The sequence below is a fragment of the Aedes albopictus genome, chromosome 3 (genome assembly GCF_035046485.1).
Source record: "Aedes albopictus strain Foshan chromosome 3, AalbF5, whole genome shotgun sequence".
Classification (NCBI taxonomy): domain Eukaryota; kingdom Metazoa; phylum Arthropoda; class Insecta; order Diptera; family Culicidae; genus Aedes; species Aedes albopictus.
In genome coordinates, this window is record NC_085138.1 from 183,497,866 (window position 1) to 183,516,914 (window position 19,049).

At 41.3% G+C, this 19,049-nt stretch overlaps 1 protein-coding gene across 2 annotated transcripts in view; it reads left to right on the plus strand.

Annotated features, from left to right (window-relative positions):
- LOC109398795 (sodium-dependent phosphate transporter 2) overlaps nucleotides 1–19,049 on the plus strand; it is a 150,695-nt gene that overhangs the window by 37,923 nt on the left and 93,723 nt on the right. Inside the window, exon 1 of one of the 2 annotated variants that reach the window (XM_029862864.2) lies at nucleotides 14,019–14,417. The exons of the other annotated variant lie outside the window; for it this stretch is intronic. The gene's annotated coding sequence lies outside the window, so the exon portion shown is untranslated. Of the gene's footprint in view, nucleotides 1–14,018; nucleotides 14,418–19,049 lie in introns of those variants that run through there. 2 annotated transcript variants of the gene reach the window in all.

Here is a 19,049-nt window from a genome sequence, read left to right on the forward strand (position 1 = left end):
TGTGCTATTACAATTGATGTATCTGTTGGAACCCTCAACAGGAAATACGTCTATTGTTCGGTTTATTTACCGCATGATGAACCATCCCCTACGGATGCTTTCAAACAAGTCATCGCATACTGTACTTCAAAAGGCCTTCCGCTAATTGTTGGCAGTGATGCTAATGCTCACCATATCATCTGGGGCAGCTCGGACATTAACTTGAGAGGCTCCAGTTTGATGGAGTACTTAAGTAGTACAGATCTTGCATTACTTAACGTAGGCAACCGCCCAACCTTCATGGTATCTGCTAGAGAGGAAGTGTTAGACATAACGCTTTGCTCTAGTAGAATTAGTCACGAGTTGACCAATTGGCATGTGTCAGATGAAGAATCTTTATCAGACCATCGATACATCTTTTTTGAACATGTCAATGTTACTTCGCAAACATTGCGTTTCAGGAATCCCCGGTCAACAATCTGGGATCTTTTTACCGATTTGGTTGCGGCCAAATTTCATGGATACTTACCATCCATTGACACTTCAAGTGATTTAGATGATGCCGTTGATACTACAACGGCCCTCATCATGGAAGCTTTTGAAGAAGCATGTCCTCTACGGTCTGTGAAGACCACAAGAGGAATTCCTTGGTGGAACTCTGATCTGGCGAAACTCAAGAAACAATATAGAAAGAGTTAGAACAGACGACGTTCGGCTGGTTCGGAGGCTTTCAGGTCGGCTCGCAAGGCCTACAGGTAAACTCTCCGGTCTGCTGAACGATCCGGCTGGAAAAACCTTTGTACAAATGTTTCCAGTTTGAGTGAAGTCAGTCGGTTAAATAAAATCCTTGCGAAATCTAAGGATTTCCGAGTGAACGAACTTCGTTTGATAAATGGCGATCTGGCTTCCTCTGATGAGGAAGTTCTGGAATGCTTATTCAGCACACACTTCCCTGGATGTGTGGATATTACATCTTCGGATCAACCTGATGTCTTTTCTTGTAGTTACGATTCCCTGGCTTCGGCTCGGAGTATTGTAACTATAGAATCGATTGAGTGGGCACTTAATAGCTCTGCTCCTTTCAACTCCCTTGGGGCAGAAGGGATTTATCCTATTTTGCTTCAGAAGGGATTTGATCATTTCAAACATGTTTTGAAAAAAATACTTGTTTGCAGTTTTGCTACAGGGTATATTCCCAAATCCTGGCGGGATATTACTGTGAAGTTTATTCCGAAAGTGGGTCGTGCGTCGTATGAAGAAGCAAAGAGTTTCAGATCTATCAGTTTTACCTCTTTTCTTGTGAAATGCTTAGAACGCATTGTGGATCATCACATCCGTGATGTTCATCTGGCCAACGTTCCTCTTCATGTGAACCAACATGCCTACCAATCTGGTAAGTCCACTGTGACTCTTTTACACAAGATTTCTTTATAGTTTTCGAAAACTAGGGTTCCGAGCCAGTTGGACAGTGGCTTGTATTTTGGGCAGTTTTTCGCTATAACTCAGCCAATTCAATTGACTTGACATCTCCCTGCGTTCCAAAAATGGTGTCATTTGGTTCAAAATTGACTGATTTATAGTAGGGAACTGCTCCCAAAGTAAAAGCCCTGTCGAGATGGTTCCACTTTGGTCTAATTTTGGAATTATATACTAAAAACCTGGAAAATTCAAATTCGAAAATTTTCTCTGGGCATTCAGTTATTGCTCCTCTAATGATATACGACAGAGTTTTTATTGTGACTTTTATAGGGATTGCGATCATACACAGAGACTCTCTTCAATATTTTCCACCAGTGATTGCATGTTGCCTCCGCTGCTATTTTTATCAAGCAAGTAACTTTCCAAATCGAATACATGACTTGCAATTTGTATTGAAATTGTACAGGTATCATTTTCTATTTGTTATTAGTCTGCCGTGCGAACCTTATCGTGAGTATTTTGCTGGTCATGCTTATTTACGTGGTGTATGTAATACATGAATCGTTCAGAACTTTCAATTCATCAACAAATATCATTTCAAGAAGGGCTTCTATAGCCACTTCTGTAAAGGCGTGGGTATTCAGCATGACCATGCTGAGGGTGACGGGTTCGATTCCCGGTCGGTCCAGGAACTTTTTATGATGGAAACTTCCTTGACTTTCCTGGGCATTAAGTATTTTCGTACCTCCTACACGATATACACATGCAAAATAGTCATTGGCAGAGGAAGCTCTCAGTAGGAAGTGCCTATAGAACACTAAACTGATAAGCAGGTTTTGTCCCAGTTGGATCGATACGCCAATAAGAAGAAGAAGAATGAAGAATGCACGCTTGTGGTAGACTAAAAGTGGCCGCTGAAGATACTTGCTGACGCTACTACTCGGGGGTTAATGCTATGCCCCCATATCCTCATTAAAAAATCACTGCTAACGAAAATAACAGAAACAAATAAGGGGGTTAGAAGCAAAGTGACAAAACAGACTTTCGAGTAAATGAGTCTAAAAATTTTTCACCAAATTTTCAATCCATGCAAAATGTATAGAGTTTTAAAATCGCCAATTTGTTGTAATTTTTCTAATCATCGTAAAAACAATCTTAAAAAAGTTCCTAAAATCCTGGAATCTAAAGATTTTTTTTATGTGCTCAACACAAAATCGACAAAATCATCACTTACACCATTTTGCATTTGGGCCCCTTAAATACAAACAAATCAAATAGGTTTCAAACCTTGGTTTTAAGAAAGATTTAACACAGTTTTTACCTTTACTTTTTTGATTTGTGCTTTTTGGAAAATCTATAAATAAGATTATAAGAATCACAATTTCCTACAAGAACATCTCCCCTACAATAGGACACCAAATTCACACATTCGTCGTGTTCCGGTCGGTCCAGTTTTAATTTAAAATCAATTGATATCCATTATCGTTGTTAGCGAGCGATTTCGATTGATAATAAATGGAGTCAATAAAATCGCTCTCATGTTTCGTCTGTTGACGATGTTCATTTTCACGTTCTTGTTCCGCTCGCTCGGTTACTGCTTGGTTGTCCTTTGAGCGACAATATTCGTGCAATTCATTGATTGATTGTGAAACTATCCGAAGAGCTATAACCGTGAACTATCATCGGTACCGCACGGTAAGACTCGGCAACCGTCCGCTCCTGGTGGTGACCAGGAATTATGCGAATGGATGAATGGGGCAAAAAACGCCGCTGAAACCAATAAGAAAACCCGTTTCGGACCTAGCAACAAGGCAACAGATTCAATCTACTTCTCCTGTATTGTGGTCGATTCAGGTCGGTGAATATTTGGAAATTTATGAGTTCTCTCTTTCGGTATAATTTATGAAGATGTTGTTCACTGGCGTTAGAACGATATTTAAAAGAACATTGTTATACGACCAACTACCTGGCATAATGGTTTACCTGATATAATATGTCATTTTATGTTATATGCCATGCAACCACTCTGAGCCATTCTGAATTACAAGACATCACGGCTTGAGGACAATTACTAACGATTAAAATGTGATATTGATTCGATTGAGGTAAAAGCTTTTGTCTCTTCAACATCTGACCAATAAAAAAATTTGATATTTAAAGATCTCAATCTTAATCAAACCAATATCACTTTTTGATTTCCGTATCAAAATATGCTATTATTAAACTTTTTTTCCTCTTTTCGGAATAAAATGAAAGTTTAAATAATAGTATCACTAAGTTTACATAACATGTCATGTAAACTTCTGGGAAATCCCACACTTCAAATTAATCGTATGTCACAAAAATGTACTTTAGATCCGTGTATATGTGTAGGTAGATCTGTGTATATGGAGGTCAGCAAACAGTCATTCTCCTCTGATTAAGCTAATTTCTGATTTGTGTCGTCGCAATCTGAGAGAGCACCCATTTCCTTGCACTTGACACAAATTTGCTCAATCATGAAATTCCGGTTTGCAAACCGTAGTAATTGCTTATCGATTTTTTCCACAATTAAAAAATATATTGCGCATCACTCGTTCTATCTGCACAGAACACCTAATATTATTGCTCACATGTCGGAACCATATGGGATGAACTTATTCAACAAGACACAGACAGAATCGAAGGAATGCAATCATATGTCGCACTGACTGACTGGATGGCATGAAGTCAATTAGCAATGATTACAAATGAATTTATAAACACACACGAACTGTCCCCATTTGACACCCTCCGTTGGATCGGGGGTGCTGAATTAGTCACGTGTCAGTAGAGAATGAAGTGTGTGTGAATGTTTATGAATGACGAGGGACAATCGCAAGAGTCCTTTATTTTGCGCTGCCGAATCAAATCAGTTGTAATTTGTGAGTCACGGTATGATCTCAATGGACTGTCATTTTTTTATTGACGACCTTGGAAATATTGCGGAAATTCTTGTGAAATTTCAATCCTACATCTGATCATTGAGCAATATTAACTTGATGTGTCTATCTATCAATCTAGTACTAGCCAGCCAGCAAATATGCGACTGTTTTGCGATTATAGGCAGTAGAATAAGTGATGTAATAGAATCACTTTGATTTACTAACTTTCGTATTTCATGTGATTTTTGCGGTCGCATCAATGTCATAATACTAACAAGTAACGTTGTCTCCTAATCTTATCATCAAGTGAAATTATTTTGTTTACAATTATTTCAGTGTGTTACATTTGATCATCTTATAAAAACAGATGAGTGTCAGTTACTTATACGATATTTTATATTCTCAGAAGTGAATAGATGTGAATTCTGCTTATCCAAACAAATAACTACTTTTTTTTCTCTTTTTTACAGGTAAGTCAACTCACACTTTAATCTTATTTGGATTTTCCATATCTGGTATGTATTTGTTCAATAACCTATTCAAAAACAGCACTATATCGCAATACTCTATACGATGAATGCAATAGCCGATGATAAATCGCACAATGACGCGAACAATGTTAGATATTTCCGACGATAGGGGTAGGCGGGGCAATATGGACACCCTAAGGTTTTTGCCAACTTTACCTGGCAAGATGTCAAAAAAGTTTAGTTTTTTCATACATGTATCCTTTTAAAGTCTATTTAGCATCTATTGCATAAGAATGCTCACGAAGAAAAATGATTTCTCCACTTCAAAAAATGTTTTGAAAAATGTTAGTTTTTCATGACCGTCTTCAAGCATACGGGGCAGAATGGACACCCCCATGGGGCAATATGGACACCATGAGACTTTTACGAATTTCGTACATTATTTACACCTATGAAGTCATTTCATTACAAAACAACTATTATGGATGAATAAAACGCCGAAGTAGTTCATTTTTGTTCAGTTAATTTAAATTCAGGCTGTTTTGGATAAAGCTTTGTTTTGGTCGGCATGTACAGCTGTGCCTAGAACAACTATTTTCCACTTCTGTCGTTTTTTGACCAATTTGTTTCACCCTATGTCTACTATAGTGAACATTTAACCGAAAATATACTGAAATCGAAGAATTTGGTTGGTTTGTGATTTAGGTTATATGTTTCCCTTGTCGCTTCTTTCAAAAAGGTGAGTGTCCATTTTGCCCCGGCAGCAGAAGATATTTCCAAACTTGATTGTTGATATAATAAAGAAGAAAATATAAACATGTTAAGCATGTAGATACAGCAAAACTACTTGCATGTGTTCTAGAAATATCAGGTTTTAATCGACCTGCAATAAATTAATCACTAAATCTTATTTTAGATGGTGTGAAAATTATAATTTCCATGCACAAAAAACGGAGGACGCAACTTTTTCGTGTAAAATCAAGTATAATTTTAATTTCGAATGTTTATTTCCTGAAACTACGTTTTAGACAAATGGACTATATTCTCCATTCATTAAAAGTTCAAAAAAGTTCGCATATTTCAAAATATTGAGGGTGTCCATTCTGCCCCGGGTGTCCATAATGCCCCGCCTACCCCTAAATGAGAATCCCCGTCGGCGACAACCTAGTTAATTGGACGCTAATTTTGAATGGATTGAATGATTTAGCACGACTGGTTTTGGTTCGGTTTCGGTTTTAGATTCAGTTGCATCTTGTTTTGTCGTGACCAATGTCAAGGTAGTATATAGATCATCATCACATTTTGAGCCGATTGGAAGGACGTGTGGTAAAAGGTCTAATTTGTTCGATATGTCTATACAAGCGATGGAAATTGGATTATTAAAATTACATAATGCTACATTTTATTAATTTGTTGAAATACATAATCAACAGTATTACGTTAAATTTTTCGGTTTGGCTGCCGCTCTCCATCTTCAGTCACGCCCAATGCTCACCAGATCACGCTCCACCTGGTCTGATCATCGTGCTCTTTGAGTTCCATGCCTGCTTGTGCCAACCAAATCAGTAGCGAACTTTCACTTTGCATGGTTGTTGTCCGGCATTCTTGAAACATACCCTGTCACCTACTGGCTTTGGCCACCTTATGGATGCTGGGTTCGCCGTAGAGTGCAGCGAGCTCGTGGTTCATCCACGACACACCATTCTCCTGCACACTGCCGGAGATCGTCCTTTGGACGCATCGCTCTAAAACTCCGAATACATGCAGGTCTTTTTCGAGGATGTGTCGTGTCCGTAGAGGATCACTGGTTTGATCAGCGTTTTATGCATGGCACATTTGGTGCGAGGGCGAATCATTTTCAACCGCAGATTCTTGTGGAGATCATAATAGGCCCGATTTTCACTGATGATGCGCTTCGTATTTTACGGCTAACGTTGTTGTCTGCCGTTAATAAGGAACCGAGGTTGACGAAGTCTTTCACCGCCTTGAAATTGCCCCCGTCTATCGTAACACTGCTGCCTAGGCTTGCCCTGTTGTTCGTGGTTCCGCCTGTCAGCATACTGCGTTTTCGAAAACTTTACCGTGAGCCCGATCAATGTTGCTTCACGTTTATGGCGGGTCTACAGTTCTGTCACTATTCCGAATGTTCTAGTAATTATATCCATATTACCCGCAGAACAGACAAATTGACCGGATTTTGTGAAAATCGTGCCTCGACTGTTGAGCCCGGCTTGTTGCATAATACCTTTGGGTTCATTCAAATATTACGTAACGCAAAATTTTACAATTTTAGACCCCCTCCCTCCCCCACGTAACAACTTTTGTAAGGGATATTTTGAAATTTTGTATGAAGCGTAACACAGCGCTAGCCCCCCTCCCTCCCCCATTAGCGTTACGTAATATTTGAACGAACCCTTTCAGGGCGATGTTGAATAACAGGCGTGAGATTCCATCAGCTTGTCGTAGTCCCCAGCGAGATTCGAACGAACTAGAACGAACTTCCCCGAAAAGTCATTCTCCTCCATGTTTTTTTATAGCTCTCTACGATCGATACTATCGTACGCCGCCTTGAAGTCGATGAACAGGTTGTATCAGTAGGTCGGCTTCAGAAGCACGTTCTTCTCCATTTGGGAGATTTGTGCTATGGAACAGATAGTGCATTGGCACCTGGTATTCGCGCCATTTTCGGAGGATGTACAGTGATGATTTGGTCTGTTGTCGAGCGGCCGTCAACGAAGCCGGCTCGTTAACTTCCCATAAACTATTTAACTCTCGGAAGTTCTCGCACTCAAATTTGTTACCTTTCTTGTAGATGGGGTAAATGACCCTTGTATTACACTTTACCGGTAGCTGTTCGGTCTCCCAGATCGGGATTATTAGCCGATGCAGACAGATGGCAAACTTTTCCGGGCCCATTTTGATGAGTTCAGTTCCCATGTTATCCTTACCATCTTGCTGTACTGACGAAATCATTTCTCCCGCCGCCTTGATCCTGCATGTCTGTGCTCCCGCACCATTCAGGTGTTCGTTGTAGTGCTTTCACCTTTCGATCGCCTCACATCCGTCAGTCAAGATGCTCCCGGCGCCTTTGCGGGATGCGTTGAGCTTCTGGAAGAACTTCCGTGTTTCGTATGAACGGTCCAGCAGTTACATTTGTTCACATTCTGCTTCTTACAGGTGGCGCTTTTTCTCCCGGAAGGGACGGATCTGCTGTTTCCGCGTTCTTTTATATCGCTCCACGTTCGGCCGGGTCCCGTGCTACAGCATGATCGCCCTCGCTCCGTTCTTCTCTTCCAAAATATTTCTACAATCATCGTCGAACCAATCGTTCTTTCGCCTCCGGTCCACATACCCAAAGTTGGTCTCAGATGCGTTATTGATGGCTGTTTTTACTGTGCTCCAGCAATCCTCTAGAGGGGCTTCATTGAGATCGTCCTCGTCCAGCAACGCTGCCTCAAAATTCTGCACGTATGCGGTGGCGAAATCCGGTTGCTTCAGTTGCTCCAGATTATACAGAAGCGGCTCACTTGTATGGTAGTCTAAACATTCGAGGTAATTTTGAGCGAAGCAAGCTTAAAAGACTTGCATGTATATCAATTACAGGGGCAACGCCAAGCACACCATCTGTTGCATTAGATGCCCTTCTCAATATGTTAGCATTGCATCAATTTGTTTAACTGCAAGTGGCAAAAAGTGACCTGTAGTGTCTGCGTCACAATAAAATGCTAGAAGGTGATATAGTAGGACATGTGAAGATCGCCAAAGACTTTCATAGACAAATTTATCTCAGATAGGTATTAAAACTGTAGAGGATTGGATATGGATGCTTACGAAGGATAACTATGATTTTTTCTTTAATATGGTTAAACCAAGCCGCTATATTTGGAATTCTGGTGGGCCAAGTTTACATTCAGGTTTTATTCCACAATGATTGTTCTTAAGGGCCTAACTGACTTGATCGATTTCTCTTCGTCGACTCTCTCTTTCGCTAATAACTTGATCAAAACAAACAAAATCATTATTCTTTTTGTTCCTAGAGCAAGAAGTAGTCGTCTTCGCATTTCAACCAAAAAATCTTTGGAAAACTTAATACACTTTCCGTAATAACACAAAGAGAGGATCGATGAAGAGAAATCGAAAATGTCAGTTATGCCCTAATGAAGAATCAGTGTCGTATTGTATTTTATTCTGATGGGTAATATTCTAATATGGGTAAAAAAAACTGGTGCTGGAGTTTTTGGCCCGGGTATACGTAAAGCTATACCAATGGGATGCAATCCCAATGTGTTTCAAGCAGAAATTCAAGCCATGTAAGAGCACCTTTGATCATGTCCAACAAAAAACGATCTTCCGTACATGCGGGTGCTCCCTATCCGACAAGTATGCGGGTGCTCCCTATGAAATTGAGAGATCTGCAATTCCACGTATCGAGTTTCCAATCGCAAGTCCTTTTTATTCGCAGGAAGCGTTGCCGTTGGTCTCGGTTCGTATTCTCTTGTTGATTTTGCGATACTTGGTTTATCACGGCCGGCTCGCAGGGCCTAACACCAACCCCCCGGCTAATTGTCTGGAGGGACCCAGTAAGTTTGCCGAAGCAAATCCCCGTTCCTGTCAGCATACGACCAAAGTTCGCACCGGGGTTGGTTACCCGATCGTCCCTAAGGTTGCTCGTATTCCGACCGGTGCCACTCGAAGGTAGGGATCGGAGTTGAATGGCAAGATGTTGAAGGACCATTCAAGAGGTCTGAATCGCATTGCCAGCCTTTACCGTGCCTCCACTACCTCGAGGATCCCCGTCTATCGTGGCATCGTATGCAAAGCACAATAGTTAACCAGATTTCGTGAAAATTATATGCCGTCTTTTGAACTCAGCTCATCGCATTACACCTTGCAGAGCGATGTTGAAGAGTAAGCATTAGGGTCTGTTACCTTGTCGCAATCTTTGATGAAATCTGAATAAACTCTTACTCAGCTTTGCACACCATATGTTTTTACTATGATCAACCTGGTCAGCCGCTTTCATGCATAATTTTCCACTGCGCTGTGCGGTCGATATGCCGTTTCAAAGTCGATGAACTGGTGATGCGTTGGGACCTAGTATTCACGGAATTTCTGGAGGATTTGATGATCTGCTTCAGTGTCCTTTGATTTTTCCTTTGAATCATAGGCTGTTCTTTCAAGCTATACTGAGACGGGAAACAGTGATATGGTCACTTAAGTTCATCATTCATTTTTCGGCCAAACGGCATTCGGCCAAATGTCCCGGAATGTCCATTAAGTATGTCGAGATGAAATTGGAAATTTTCACCCCCTCCCCCCTTCGAACGGGTTTTCCCTATACTTAATACATTGCTTCTCAGTCACACTTCAACAACCCCCCCCCCCCTCCTTTAAGGGGCCATTAGACTGTTTGTCATATTTAATGACAAATATTTGTCATTGTAGTCCGACATTCATCCGAGGTTGCCATGATTCACGTTGTGTTGGCCATTTGTTGGGCTTTTTTGGCCAAATATTTGTCATGTCTAATGGGACCTTAAAGGATCGTGACGTACTTAATGGATGACCCCTAAATTGACAAATATCTAGGACGACTTTGCGAATCACAGGCGAGTGGTACCAGCTTCGTTAGTTCGCGAGTGAAGAAGTGCGAATACATTTAGGTCTATGTTGTTCACGTGTAGGCTTGCTTTGCATTTGTGTCTGCTCAACTGCAATCCTCACTATTCCCTCGTTGCCGTTGGACGCGGATCGTATTATTATGTTGCTGATCTTCCGTTGCAATGGCTGACTCGCACCAACTTTCCGGAAAATCGTAGTGCACAGTTGAGCCACCCCTAACAAGGGGATCAGACGCTATTGTGAGCCAGATAACAGATGCTCAGCTTTGCAGAAGCTGAGATGAATAAATTGTCCCTCAGTATCAACACACAGATTCGATTGTTTATCGGCTTCCACCAAATAACTCGTTTCATTTGATTCGCGATCACTCTGAAGATAACTCCACGTTCTGCCTTATCGCTGTCGCTGGAGCTGTAGTAAATGTTGGCGATGGGTTCCACCGTTCGAAATTCACGTTGTCCAGTTTTGGACCAGTGTATCTCCCAGATTGCTACCACATCAACGCCGACATTCTGCAGTTGGGCTCCTAGCTCGGCCCAACTCGTGCGAGTTCATTCAAAGTTCTCACACTCCAAGTTTCAACTGTCCAATCATTGTTCTCATTTCGTTGCCGGGTCTGTTGCCTATCCGTTTGCTCTACTTATGCTTTTCTGGGTGATTGAGAATTTTCATCAGGGTACCTTACATCGTCTACTTCGGGTTGAAGGGGCTGCCTCCTTAGGTATAACTGAATCGATGCAGCATTTTGTACTCAGCCGCTGCCAGAACAGACGCTGTTTGAGCCGCATGCCCTTGGTGAAGAGACACTCTGGACGTACCTCCTCAATCTAACTGAAGTCAGAAGGACAACAATGCCCAGACTGCACTACCTGCTAAGCTACCGTGCGATACCATTGGGGCAAGTGGACCTATTTTGAGCACTTGCTATAACTCAGTCAATATGGAACCAACTGACTTGATTTTTTTTTTGAAACACTACGAGATTTTTACAGTATCTCGCCATGTACAAAAATTCAAGTCAATTGGATTGGGGTTGACTGAGTTACAGCAGCAAGTGCCTAAAAAAGGGTCCCCCTGCCCAAAAGGTTCTAGACCCTATGTGGAAAAAATATTGACAGATAACTGAATAGCATAGGGCACTGCATGAATTTCTCTCCTTCTCTTTCACTCTTGCAGAAATTATGTAAACAACAAGGCCAAGAAACGTCAAAATCCCATACTAAATCAAAACAATGCAGTGCCCTATGGCAACGCTGTTTAATATGTAGGGAATAACCAGGGCCGGATCTAAGGGGGGGCCGGGGGGGCCCGGGCCCCGGGCCCCCACATTTTAGGGGCCCCCACAAAAACCTTTTGTGGTTGCTAACATTAGCATTATTTTTAATATTGCTCAAGTACTGTTCAAAAATAAGGAAAAACATTTCTGGTCATCTCTCCTAGGGGCCTCCACATCCGCTCGGGCCCCGGGCCCCCACAATCCTTAATCCGGGCCCCCACAATCCTTAATCCGGGCCTGGGAATAACAATAATGGATTACTGCACGAATTTATTCTGGTCTGCTTACTCTCACACAAAATTTGATGTTTGAGCGGTATCGGCACCTCTCAAACGTAAAATTTTCTGTGAGAGTAAGCAGGCCAGCATAAATTCGTGCAGTGGACCATTTAGGTATGAAATCTCGTCATTTCATCGATCGGGTAAAGCTTAATAACTTTTTCCACGAACGTCGCATCTCTTTGCTGTTCTCGGAGGTCTGATTTCTCGTGAAGTTTTAGGGTAACTGATCCGATCATGGAGGAGTTAAGCACTGGGTCATGTTTAAAACACAATCGTATCGTTCTTAGCAAACTTTTTACATGGCTTGAATTAAAAATTATAAAATCTATCCTTTATCTACGGGAAAATAACGAAATATTGCCACTTTGTGGTTGTTATGAGCATTTCGTTCATTTTTATCGGAAAGAACATTGTGTTCCTAATGTTGCGGTATTTGTTCCTATTGTTGCGGTATCCCATTGAAATCATATGGGATACCGCAACATTAGGAACACTACCGCAATAATAGGAATACAGCAGCAAACATATTAAGGAAAATATTTTTTTTTAAATAGGTTTTTGGGCAACTAATTCTTGAGCAAACAAATGGTGCAATCTCATTAATTAGGCACAATACATCTATTAAAAATACGTTTTGGTAACATTTCAGTCGAAAAGGTGCTCAATTGTCATTACCGCAACATTAGGTACTACCATAACGATGGGAACAATTACCCTATACAGAAATCATTCATCGACTAATTTTTAAGGATCAATGTGTGACCCCTAGCGATTTTCCTTTGAATAAGTAAATTTTCCCCATACTGAATCTTATGGAAATTCAATAAAGGCGGGCACTAAAATATAGTTTCTTCGATAAAGCTAAAATTTAACACAGTTGATATGGAGCAAAATGGAACTCAAAAAGTATACAGGAACAAATGTTTTCCTATTTTTTTTTCATACAGCCGTTTAGTTGGCGGTTTTCGCCATCGGCTGACTCGTGGAAACATGAGGGGGTAGTAGATGCTTTTTTCAAGTTGTCGACTCACCATTTGCAATCTATGGCTTTGGGATAATCGTTTTTGGTCGAAAAAAAAACAGGATATAATGCAAGACGCCATTTTCATGGGTCATCATATCAATATGGTTAATATGGCATCAACAACCAAGCGTCTCCATTTGTATATCAATATCATAGAGTACAAATGGTTGATAACAAGGTCAGCATTATATATTATCAATTGGAATCGCAATCACAGAAAGTAACTAACTAATCAAAATCTTGGAAATCCCTAGTTGAGATATATTTTGAGATATTTAATATCTCGTTAGGTTTTAAAATTAAATAGACAAATGTTCAAAACATTCGTGTGCTAATGTATGCGATAAAGCTGGAGAAAATCAATTTCAATTCAAGCTAGTCATCTGCATCTTCAATACACTCACTATGAAGTGGCTTGTAGGTGCCAGCTTTTTTCCTATAAGATTGTGTTCGACGTTGGCCATTCTTCAAATGCGTGGGTGCTATGGGATTTTCCTACGATGCATTTGCAGAGGTAATCAATCGTTGTATCGGCTCAGTTCACGATGAATCTGATTACCATTGACGGTGATTCTGTGAACCTCTGCCAGATAGCTACTTAGTTCGAAAAACTAATTAGCAATCGAGATTTAATACTATGTTGACTCGTTATCGCTGAATTGATGTAAACAAATCGTCAGCTGTATTGGTGTATTCAAATAGCAACATCTGGACATGGCTATATCACTACCAAAGGCACGATTTTGCTTACATCTTCCATCACGCGACCCCTCGACGACCGGCGAGACTGTGTCTATGGCAAACAACATCCGTTGATCTACAACCACTCTAAAGCCAAGACCTGACCGTGTAGATATGTAAGTACGCTGCCATCATCATACCATAGAAAAACGCGCGCTCCTACGTCCACACTCGCGACCGGCAAATTCGAATCGCGGGGCTCGCCACATGTCGCCACAGAGTATATTGAGATACTGCTCGACTTACCCACACCAGCGAGGGCCCGGCGAGATCTGAAATAAATTGCAAATATGCTGCTCGAAAAATTCAGTTGAATCAAGTTGATTGACGAAGTCGCGCGCGCATTATAGCCAGAAGCTAATTACTCTCATAGGGCCAAGCTGTACTCTCTACTGGTACAATTTGGGCTAAAGTTTGCCATTTTTTCGCTAGAAGCTGGTGAAACGTGTCCAGTTCTGTGTGATTCGCGATCGTTAGCAATTGTGATATAACGAGCATCCGACGATTTGTTGTAGAATTGCTGTTAATCTCTGTGATATAGATATTTTTGTGTTTTATTGGTGCAACGAGAAGGAATATTCAGTGAACGAGAAGTTGCACAAATTTTCGCCAATAAAGTGAGATACACTGATTGTGATATTTTTGGAACGTGAGAACGTGAACCAGTTATTTACATTTCGATCCTGTGCACGCAGATGTGATGTAAGTGTTTTGATAATGTTTGTAGTCAATATGCGATAGGCGATGATACGAAAATATGAGATGCGTAATACCATATCGTAATTATTTCGTGGGAATCGGTGCGATATAGAACTTTATTGTGTTGAGGTGGAAAATTTCCACCATTGATCATTATTTCAGTGCGTTCGCTGATCCAAATCCCATTAATTAGAGACGGGATACGCTTGGCGGCGGCCGGCCATTCCGAACGAATGTGCTCCGGCATAGGGAAGCAACCTTGAAGTTCTCAAGTGTTGATCACCCCTCGGCCATGACCGCATTCGTGCGCGGATGAAACGCCGTAGATTCTTCGCACAACTCTCCCTGGAAGGCCACCCGTCATCATCAGTCGGGGGCATTTCCCCCGGCCTTCCTTCGGGTTTCCTTGAGAAATCGTGTGCGCGTCGAGTCCCAAGCCGGAAGATGGGTCGAGCGACCGAAAGAAATAAAAAAAAATACTTTCAACCATTCGCTAGAATGAGGACTATAAGAGCTTACATAGTAGCTAGTCCGAACCGGCTTTGCCCTGACCGTGATTCTCTTTTTTCCCTCTCGTCGGCACCGCAGCAGCAGCAGTGTGTCGTCCGTCGAACACCACATCAGAGGAAAACGGGCGTTCGAAAATCGTTGAACAATATATTCGACTGTACCTGATGGGATCGTTTCTGTTTCTCAGCCACGCCGCCACCCCAGCCGTGATGGTTGCGCATAAATGACGCATGTTGGCCACCAGCTATTTGGTTATTTTTTTTTTTTGCACGCGTTATCTCGTCGAATGGCTTTCGGGGCTTTCGGCGTTTGCCGGTCTTGTGGAAGTTGGAGGGAAAGGGAAATACGTCAAGTATTGCAGTTACCTATGGCGAGAGGTTCTTTTTCTTAAGTTTAAGCGTTCCCGAATCTTTACAAACAAAGCCTTCCTGGTAACACATCTGCTATACATGTGGTGGAGAACGTATCCCTGAAAATAGTGCCTGCTTAATTTTTATAACTGGCTCATAGTTTTTTATAGTTCTCAGATTCTAGTCATGATTCTGTGAAATCCTTGGTGAAATCTTTGAAGAAATCATTGGAGAATTCTTCGGAAGTTCTATGCCAATACATACCATGTTAACTCTTCTGCAGATTTTTGACAGAATTTACGATCTTGGCGATGCTTGGTACGTCCAAGGCAAAGTTTGAGAACCAAGCCCTCATTTCAAAATTCGTAGATATTTAATGGCTTTGCTTTTGGTGGTTTCTTTGTAAGATTTTTAGTAAATTTATAACAAGAATCTTGTTGAATTTCTTGTGAAAAGGGATAGGCTTCAACTACGCTTCCTAAGTCATTCCATTCGCAAATATGCGATATCGGCAGTGATTCCGTTCTTTTTGTTTTCATACGTGCTCACTTCTAGCAAAAAGTTCATAAATAAGAAACAAAACAACGCTTTAATCCTTTTTTGCAGTCAGTAGGGTGAAAAAATATGAGCACTATGTATGATAACGAAACAGATGCCCCATTTAAAGTTTTATTTTTTAAAGTATCAACAAAAGATCGTTGATTGTTTTCTCATGGGGAGAATCATAACAACTTATTTAGTTAGATCCTTTCCGGATTAATGTTACATACGAACCTTGAAGAGCTTTACTGTTCAAGTTATGACCCCATACCATCCGACGCTATCGAGTCCGAGCGTATTCCTGTTCCACCTATCGAATATTTCGGAGTCTGTAGAGTACCAAGGCGCCCTCCACAGTATTTTGCCCTTACTGCGCAAACCGGAGCAATGGTGCAGTGGACCTTGTGTTTCTCCGGGACAATCAGCTGCCCTTCTTCAGTCTCAAAATTGAGGCTAAATAAGGGCGGGATTATGAAAATGTTGTTAATTAGTTTTAGTTTTCGCTTGTAATGGTTTCGTATTATGCGATTTACACAGTGTATTCTGCGTATCCTCGCCTTAGGCGTTTTCCAAATGATACCGATCTGGTTTTATTGCTGCTGTTCTTCGTTGTGCTGTTGTTACGAAGAGTTTAATCTTACCTAGTTCGGGTAGTGGCTACGGTTAGGATAGCTCAGATCAATCTTCAGCATAAAAGAACAGCAACGATCAATCTTTGCAGACTTATGCAAAATGGTACAGCCCAAGTGGCCTTGGTACAAGAACCTTACTTTCGTAAGGGAAATTTCTATATAGGAAACCTTGTGAACCCGGTGTTTGCTACTTTCAGTAAACATGAAATGGCAAACTCGCGTGTCATGCCTCGAGCCTGTGTGCTTGTCAACAACGCAATAGTTGCTACACTCATCTCTGAACTAACCATCAGAGATGTATGTACTATCACAATTGATGTATCTGTTGGAAACCTCAACAGGAAATACGTCTATTGTTCTGTGTATTTACCGCATGATGAACCATCCCCTACGGATGCTTTCAAACAAGTCATCGCATACTGCACTTCAAAAGGCCTTCCGCTAATTGTTGGCAGTGATGCTAATGCTCACCATATCATCTGGGGCAGCTCAGACATTAACTTGAGAGGCTCCAGTTTGATGGAGTACTTAAGTAGTACAGATCTTGCATTACTTAACATAGGCAACCGCCCAACCTTCATGGTATCTGCTAGAGAGGAAGTGTTAGATATAACACTCTGCTCTAGCAGAATTAGTCACGAGCTGACCAATTGGCATGTGTCAGATGAAGAATCTTTATCTGACCATCGCTATATCTTTTTTGAACATTTAAATGTTACTTCGCAAACATTGCGTTTCAGAAATCCTCGGTCAACTGGGATCTTTATACACTAAATTCTTTTTTTACACGACTTTTTTTTACGCGATTTTATTTTGCACGACTTTTTTTACGCGGTTTTCTCGAAGTTACGCGACTTTTTTTTACGCGATTTTGGTCGCGTAAAAAAAAATTCCTTTGGATTTTTTTTTGCGCGATTTCTCGAAGTTACGCGAACTTTTTTTACACGATCTTTTTTTGCGCGAACGCATCCATCGCGTAAAAACAGAATTTAGTGTACTGATTTGGTTGCAGCCAAATTTCATGGATATTCACCATCCATTGACACTCCAAGTGATTTAGATGATGCCGTTGATACTACAACGACCTTCATCATGGAAGCTTTTGAAGAAGCATGCCCTCTACGGTCTGTGAAGATCACAAGAGGAACCCCTTGGTGGAACTCTGATCTGACGAAACTCAGGAAACAATGTAGAAAGAGTTGGAACAGACGACGTTCGGCTGGTTCGGAGGCTTTCAGGTCGGCTCGCAAGGCCTACAGGAAAGCTCTCCGGTCTGCTGAACGATCCGGCTGGAAAAACCTTTGTACAAATGTTTCCAGCTTGAGTGAAGTCAGTCGGTTAAACAAAATCCTTGCGAAATCTAAGGATTTCCGGATGAACGAACTTCGTTTGCCAAATGTCGATCTGACTTCCTCTGATGAGGAAGTTCTGGAATGCTTATTCAGCACACACTTCCCTGGATGTGTGGATATTACATCTTCGGATGATCCTGATGTCTTTTCTTGTAGTTATGATTCTTTAGCTTCGGCTCGGAGTATTGTAACTATAGAATCGATTGAGTGGGCTCTTAATAGCTTTGCTCCTCTCAAATCTCCTGGGGCAGATGGGATTTACCCTATTTTGCTTCAGAAAGGATTTGATTATTTCAAACATGTTTTGAAACAACTACTTGTTTGCAGTTTTGCTACAGGGTATATTCCCAAATCCTGGAGGGATATTACTGTTAAGTTTATTCCGAAAGTGGGTCGTGCGTCGTATGAAGAAGCAAAGAGTTTCAGACCTATCAGTTTGACCTCTTTTCTTCTGAAATGCTTAGAACGCATTGTGGATCATCACATCCTTGATGTTCATTTGGCTAACGTGCTTCTTCATGGTGAACTAACATCTGGAAAGTTAACTGTACTGTGACTCTTTTGCACAAGGTTGTTTACGATATTGAGAAAGCATTCACTCAAAAGCAATCTTGTTTATGTATTTTCTTAGATATTGTGGGTGTTTTTGACAACGTGCCTTTCGATGTCATATTGGAAGCCGCACGGGGTCATGGTATATATATTCTCGACATTGCGTCAAGCAGCGATTAGGAAATTGAGTGTTTGTGGATGCCCTCAAGGGGGAGTCCTATCGTCACTTTTGTGGAATCTCGTAGCAGATACGCTATGGAGGGAACTCAATAATAGTGGGTATCCTACTCATGGTCCGACTACTACCTTATATTGTTAGTCGGTATGTGCATCAGTACCCTTTTTGACCTGATGCAAAGCGCCATTCAGGTAGTTGAGGGGTGGTGTCGCCAGTATGGCTTTTCGGTAAATCCGAGTATAACATCTATTGCTCTTTTCACGGAAAGGCGAAACCTTAATGGTGTTCGACCTATGCGTCTCTTTGTTTTTGAAATCAATGTGACTGATCAGTTAAAGTACGTTGGAGTTGTTCTTGATTCCAAGCTTTCCTGGACACCTCACATTGAGTTCAGAACCAAGAAAGCTGGTATGGCCTTCGAATAATGCCGCCAAACCTTGGGGTCTAAAACCCAAGTATATCAAATGGATTTACACAACTGTTGTTCGATTGATATTGACCTATGGATGTCTTGTGTGAAG